Source organism: Ciconia boyciana, chromosome 1 (assembly GCF_034638445.1).
Source record: "Ciconia boyciana chromosome 1, ASM3463844v1, whole genome shotgun sequence".
Classification (NCBI taxonomy): Eukaryota; Metazoa; Chordata; class Aves; order Ciconiiformes; family Ciconiidae; genus Ciconia; species Ciconia boyciana.
In genome coordinates this window covers 147,063,960-147,069,959 of record NC_132934.1, presented here as the reverse complement: position 1 = coordinate 147,069,959, position 6,000 = coordinate 147,063,960, and the positions used below count along the sequence as shown (strand labels likewise).

The 6,000-nt window shown below is 48.5% G+C and overlaps 1 protein-coding gene across 1 annotated transcript in view; it reads left to right on the top strand.

Annotated features, from left to right (window-relative positions):
- Positions 1-2,030: 2,030 nt before the first annotated feature.
- Positions 2,031-6,000, top strand: part of CNGA3 (cyclic nucleotide gated channel subunit alpha 3) — a 33,105-nt gene continuing 29,135 nt past the window's right edge. Inside the window, exon 1 of the mRNA XM_072853253.1 lies at positions 2,031-2,132. The gene's annotated coding sequence lies outside the window, so the exon portion shown is untranslated. The remainder of the gene's footprint in view (positions 2,133-6,000) is intronic.

The window sequence follows — 6,000 nt, the reverse complement described above, 5'->3', positions numbered from 1 at the left end:
ACCAGTGCTTGGGCCTTTTGAGGGACGTGGTGCATGCCTGATCAGCTAGCTCCCCTACCAGCGCTTCCAGGACACTGCCCGGAGTTCTCCCGGGGGGGGGAAATCCAGCAGAAAAGGAAGAGAAAAAGCATGCTCTTCAAACGCTTTCTGCCTTCCCAGGCTTTTCTGTTTTGATCCCCCAACAAAACTGTTACTCTGAAGACCGATGTGATAGCTGTGTGAGAAAGAGACCTTGAGTTTCTGGTGGGGTTTTAAGAGTTTTAGGCGTGGCCTTTTCCTCCGATTAGTGCTTGCTGTGTGATGTGGTTCATTTCTCATATGTAAAATAATTCCTAGCGAGGGGAGAGCAGTGAGTAACTCTGCCTCTCCATAAACCCGAGCACTTAAAGGCATTTCTAGTGTCACGTTGTGTTCAATCTATCTGAACTGACATTGTGCAGAAAAGGGCAGCGGCCTCTCAGTTACAAACGAGATGGCTTCTGCTGACTCTTTCTAGCTGAAGAACCATTTTGTGGAGCTTTCACATACAGTCTTTGCGTCCAGCTTTTCTGGACCCTGCGAAAAGCAGAATCAGGACTGAACAGGTGAAGTTCAGGGGAGTGGGAAAAAGCCTTGAGGGATCTTCGGTACAACAAGCTGAGGGAAGCAGGCTGCCTGGCGCAGGCTGAGAGTCAGCATGAAGGTTAGCCCCCTCCAGGGGGTCAGGGAGAGAGGGCCAAAGTATTGAAGAAGAAACATATTCAGCGGTACACTGAGGAGAAACGCCTCCTCATCAAGGAGGTGGTCTCGGTCCCAACAGTAGTGCTGTGACCGGCTGTGGGCTGTCACCTCCTCACGCTGCCCCTCAGGCAGGATGTGCCGGGACGGCGGGGCAGAGACCAGCCGCCTTCCCAGGAAAATCCGCTCCCTGACGGCTGCCGGGGGGATTCGCTTCCAGCTGGCAGGGGCACGTCCCCCACCCGCCTCCCTGACGCGGCCCCGCTCCCCGCCCGCCCAAACCCGCTCCCGCCGCCGCCGCTGCCGCTGCCGCCGCCGCCGCCGCCGCCGCCCCCCTCTGCCCCGCCGCCCTCAACGGACGGCCCGGCGCGCGAGGCGGCGGTTGGGGGATGGCGCGGCGGGCAGCCCGCCGAGCTCGGCCCCTCCGCGCCCGCCGCTGGCGGCAGATGAAGGCGCAGGGGGCGGCGTGTGCGGGGGCGGCGTGTGCGGGGACGCGGAGGCGGGGGAGGGCGGCGGGGAGCCGGCTGTCTCTGGCTGCACGGAGCCCTCCTCTCGAGCGGCAGCCGGCCCCTCTGGGGACGCCGCGGAGCCTGCCCCCTCCGCCCGGCCTCTCCGCGGGGCGGCGGCTGAGGCAGCCAAGGAGGCAGCGGCGGGAGCGGTGAGCGCGGCCGGGAGGCGGATGGCATCGGCGACGGGTCGCCGCCCGGCCGGGAGGGACTGAGGCTGAGACGGGTTGCGCGCCGGCTCTGACCCCGCCACCCCCGCAGGTGGGAGGGGATGTGCGCCCGCCCGGGCGCGGCTCCGCCCCGCAGGTAGCGAGTGCCTGGGGGGCCGGGACGTGTGTCGCTGCCGGGGGCCGCCGCGGGGCCGGGGGGAGCCGCCTCGCAGGGCCACGTCGCTTTTCGTGTGGGGGACGGCGTCGGCGCCCCGGGGCTGCGGGTCCGCGCCCCGCCAGCGGCCCCGAGCCGGCCGTGCCCTGCCCGCGGCGGGCTCCCAACTTTCCTCGGCGTGGCAAGAAATGTGCTGGGCGCCGCCGAGCTGCTTTGACGTCTTGATCCTCTCCGAGAACTTAACAGGATCGCAAAGCCCTTCGAGCGGCTTTTCCCGGTGAGCCGGGCTTAGGCGCGCGGGCTTTGGCGGTAATCCTCCCGCGCCGCGCGGAGGGGCGGCCGCGGCGGGCCCTGCCCCGCCGCCCCCGCCGGGCCGGGCCGGGCCGCCCCGCCGGGGAGGGCTGCCGCTGCCGGGGCTTCCCGGCGCCGCGGGCCGGGAGCGGGGTCCGGGCCGAAACCGCGTCGGGGAAGGGCAGCGCTGCCTGTTAGTGTTGCTCAAGGATAACGGCCCCGAAGCGCCCGCATTCAGACAGACAGACAGACAGAGTTTCTGAACTCGGATACTGCGGAGCAAAGCGCGGAAAGGTGAGTCTGGAAGAGGAGGCAGTCAGCCTCCGTTTCTGGTATGCCCGTGAGAGTGGGATCGTGTCCTGCATCTGACTTCAGTTCTAAACCTTGACTCAAAAGCTTGAAATGGAAACGTAGATAACAACCTCTTTTTTTTGTTTGTTTGTTTGTTTTAAAGAAAAGTGTGAATTTGATTAATTGACACAAAGATCCGTGTGTCCACAGTTAAATTGGATTCAGGACACAAATCCGTACAGAAGTGGGGCCGGGGGGAATTACCCCACTCCTGTTGACTGAGGCTCAGCTTTACCAGTTTGATCCATGTGTCTCCCACTTCTCTGCTGTCCAGTGCCTGTGGCACAAGCATGAGGTTGTCAAACCCTGTATAAAGAAAACGCTAGCAAATACTACAAGCGCAGTGAAAGGAAATCACTTTCCTGGGATTCCTGGTGCTCCCACTAAATTGACCTTGTTTTTAGCAATATGACAACTTTTGCAAAACTTGCATAGTGTAAACCTAAGAATGTGCAAGATACAATAATGACTATAATCAGTGTCTTTCTCTAATGCGTGGTCCACTCACTTGCTAAGAGGAAAAAGCCAAAAGAAGACAAGGAAAAATTACGTGAACGTGACTTTAAATCTCTGAAGAAATGTTAAATGTAAATGTTGGTACTGGTTAGTAGTGGACACTTTTTACTATATTTTGTTGTCCAGATTCAGAGTTGTTACCTTCAAAGCAAATAGTAAGAGGACTGTTGTATTTATAATCTGTAAATTTCATTGTTACAGCTGAGTAAATTGTAGTTTCAGATGTTACAGTTTTTGAAATAGCATAACTTTGCCTTCCGTTGGCACAGTTATTTTTTTCTCTGATATTTTTTATGTTGTTTTCTTTGAGTATGCATGCTAAAACCATCTGATTAGAAAAATACACGGTGCCGATGATAATGGGGCTGTCAGGATGTCTAATCAGCAAGGGTAATCATGGTAAACAAGCAGTGAACGACTGGAGGAAAGAGCACATCAGCTTTAAAAAATTATACACCATCCTTCCATGTCAGCGTCTCTCAGCTCAGCCTTCTGTATACCTCTGCGCATCCCAGCCTTTGTCATCCAGTTTGCACCCAGGCTCTGTCATTTCGGTTCAGCACGTTATCCTGCAGCCTTCTCCAATGTTGCCATCTCTTTTCATTAGCATCTCTTAAATCCTCTTCTGTCAAATGCCTTGTTACTGCATGTGAAACGTGACACAAATTGCTGCTCGTGTCTTCCTTCCCTAGCCAAATGGGATGGCTGTGATCGTTTACACAGAGTGACTTTGAATGGGTAACATTCACGTGCATGCACGTGCACACACGTAAACATATATATATATTATAGATACTCGTTTGGAAGTGTAAATAAACCTACTGTGTTTTACCCGTGTTGATACCCTTGATACGTTCACTTTTAAGAGTTACCTCAGCAAATGAATGCACGGACAGAGATGTTGGCAGAACTGGTAAATTTTAGACAGTGGTTACAGAAGCCTTGCACGGAGCTCATTTTCTGTATAGAAACATGGATACCTGCATCATTCTAACCCATACTAGCAACAGAAACAACACAATGTGACTTGGTTGTCCAGTCAACTATGATTTGTAACTTACTGTGTTTTAATTTACCATGTTATGTTCAATATACATGGCTAGTTTCTCCTGAACAGTTTCTGGTCTAAAAAATAATGCATTCATAGAAAATGGTCTGCAAAAAAATTTAGTAAGTCTTAGAAAATTGAACTGTATTACTAATAATTCATAGATATAGAAGGGAAACTCAGTCCAATAATTCAATTTATTTAAAAGATTATTTTGGTACTACAGGGTGGCAGGGACTCAATCATCAAATGGATCAAGGATAATCATATGCATTTCATTCTAAAACGATAAATTATACATATATGAATATGCAATGTTGTGTGTAGTATATGCACCTCCTGGAGTACCTGTGAGAGGTAGTATATTTCTTTGACAGATCTTTAGTACTGAGGTTACTAGGCTATGCATATAAACTATGTGCATTTTCAGGAGATATCAGTGCACACAGACTATGGAAAATGCAATATCATGTAGCAGAGAGTAATAAAATTTGAAAACTGTACTTTTAAAAGAGGTCATGGGATATAAGAATTGTTGATTTAAACTGTTATGCATAATGATTCATGAGGGTAAGGTGCTGCAGCCTGCTTATTATTTTTTCAACCCCTTGGGCTTGGTTGTATAAATCACCGTTATACAAAGCTGATTTCCATGAGAGCGTGCCAGAGTTAAATCTGCAGGTTAATTTACAGACCTCCAAATCATTGAGGAAAAAAGTTGCACCTTGTCTTCAAATCACATAGTTGCTTAAAGGTCCAGCATCCAGATTTTGAAGTCCATTTGTTGCCTGTGCTGGTTGATACATTGGAACTGCAGACTGTCACACATAACATACACAACATACAGCTGAACTACAACTGTTACGAAGTGATGTAACAAGGATCATGTAGGTGGAGGTCAAATCCCAAAATAAATCCCAAAGATTTACCAGGGTTGAACCTGAGAGGCTGTATGAGGATTTGGAACGTGTCTTAACTAAAATGATGTAAGTGATCCTATGCAGCTTATCACTGCTTCCATAGCAGTAAGTAAAATGTTGTTGAAAGCCTCAAGAGCAACAATATATTACCAACTACACAAATACATAAGATCCATTATAAAATCATTTGTAAAGTCACCTTGTACTTTGTGACAGTGATACATATTTCACCTTGAAAAGCTGTTTTTTGAATTCTGCCATATTTTCTGTCTGCAGTCCTTTTAATCTAAATAAATAATCTTTAAGAATATGAAGTGGTGGTATAAACAACTTGATCTGCCATCATTACTTAATAAACAAGTACATTTACTTCATATCAGAAGTATTAATATTTGTTTGGTTAATAATTTTGAATTAAGTTAGGGTGATTAACATATTCTGCCCAAAAGGGGAACTGCTAGAGTAGCCCAAATGTGAACTCAATACTCTTGAGAGGGAGACTATAGTAATTCAAACTTCTTTCACAGATGTTTAAACTAATATGCATTATTGGACAGTTTTGACAGGCGACACAGTTCATTTCGGTGGCTTAGCTGGTAGCCAGCAGCTTCCTAAATTTGATATAATTTGTAATATTTAAATGTGTGCCTGTGTGCTGGGGTATTTTTTGCTACAGAGCATGTGCAAGATTGTCTGAAACCCAGGCCACAAATCTGCTCAGAGGCCTTGGCTGTGTCCAGATTGCAATGGGTGCTGAAAACGGGTATTCCTGCTCTGCTCTGTGTTCTCAGAGCACTGCTAACCCATGAGAAAGTATGTGTCAGTGTATCCCATAATCTATTGGCAGGAGACTCTGGAGAAAGGGGGAGAACTGTTTTTGGCTTGCTTAATTTGAAGCAGACTTGAAAAGTTTCTCATTTTTGAGGTCCAGCTCCTAAGCACAATTCAATTTGCTGGAAATGGGTGAATAGACTTGAGAAAGGGGGGAGTTATGGCTGTGAACTGGCCGCCACCTCCTTTTGGCCTGGAGTTAGATGCCCAGTTATTTTCAGTCTCCCGTTTTAGCTTCAGTCATTTCGTATTGGCTAGCATACGTAGCTTCCTTCTCAGCATCTGATTCCTGATTTTCTGTACCTGATTTTCTGCGTGACTTCTGTAGGAAATCCACCGGATGGTAGAGCTCCTAAAATTTAGATACTGCAGCCTTTGTACCTCTAGTTCTAAGTCTTTAATGTTATAGTTATAAAGAGATAAGTAGAACCTGATTTTCAAAATCAGTAAATGCTTATGTGAATCTGAATTTTTCATATGTTACTTGAACTCGTAT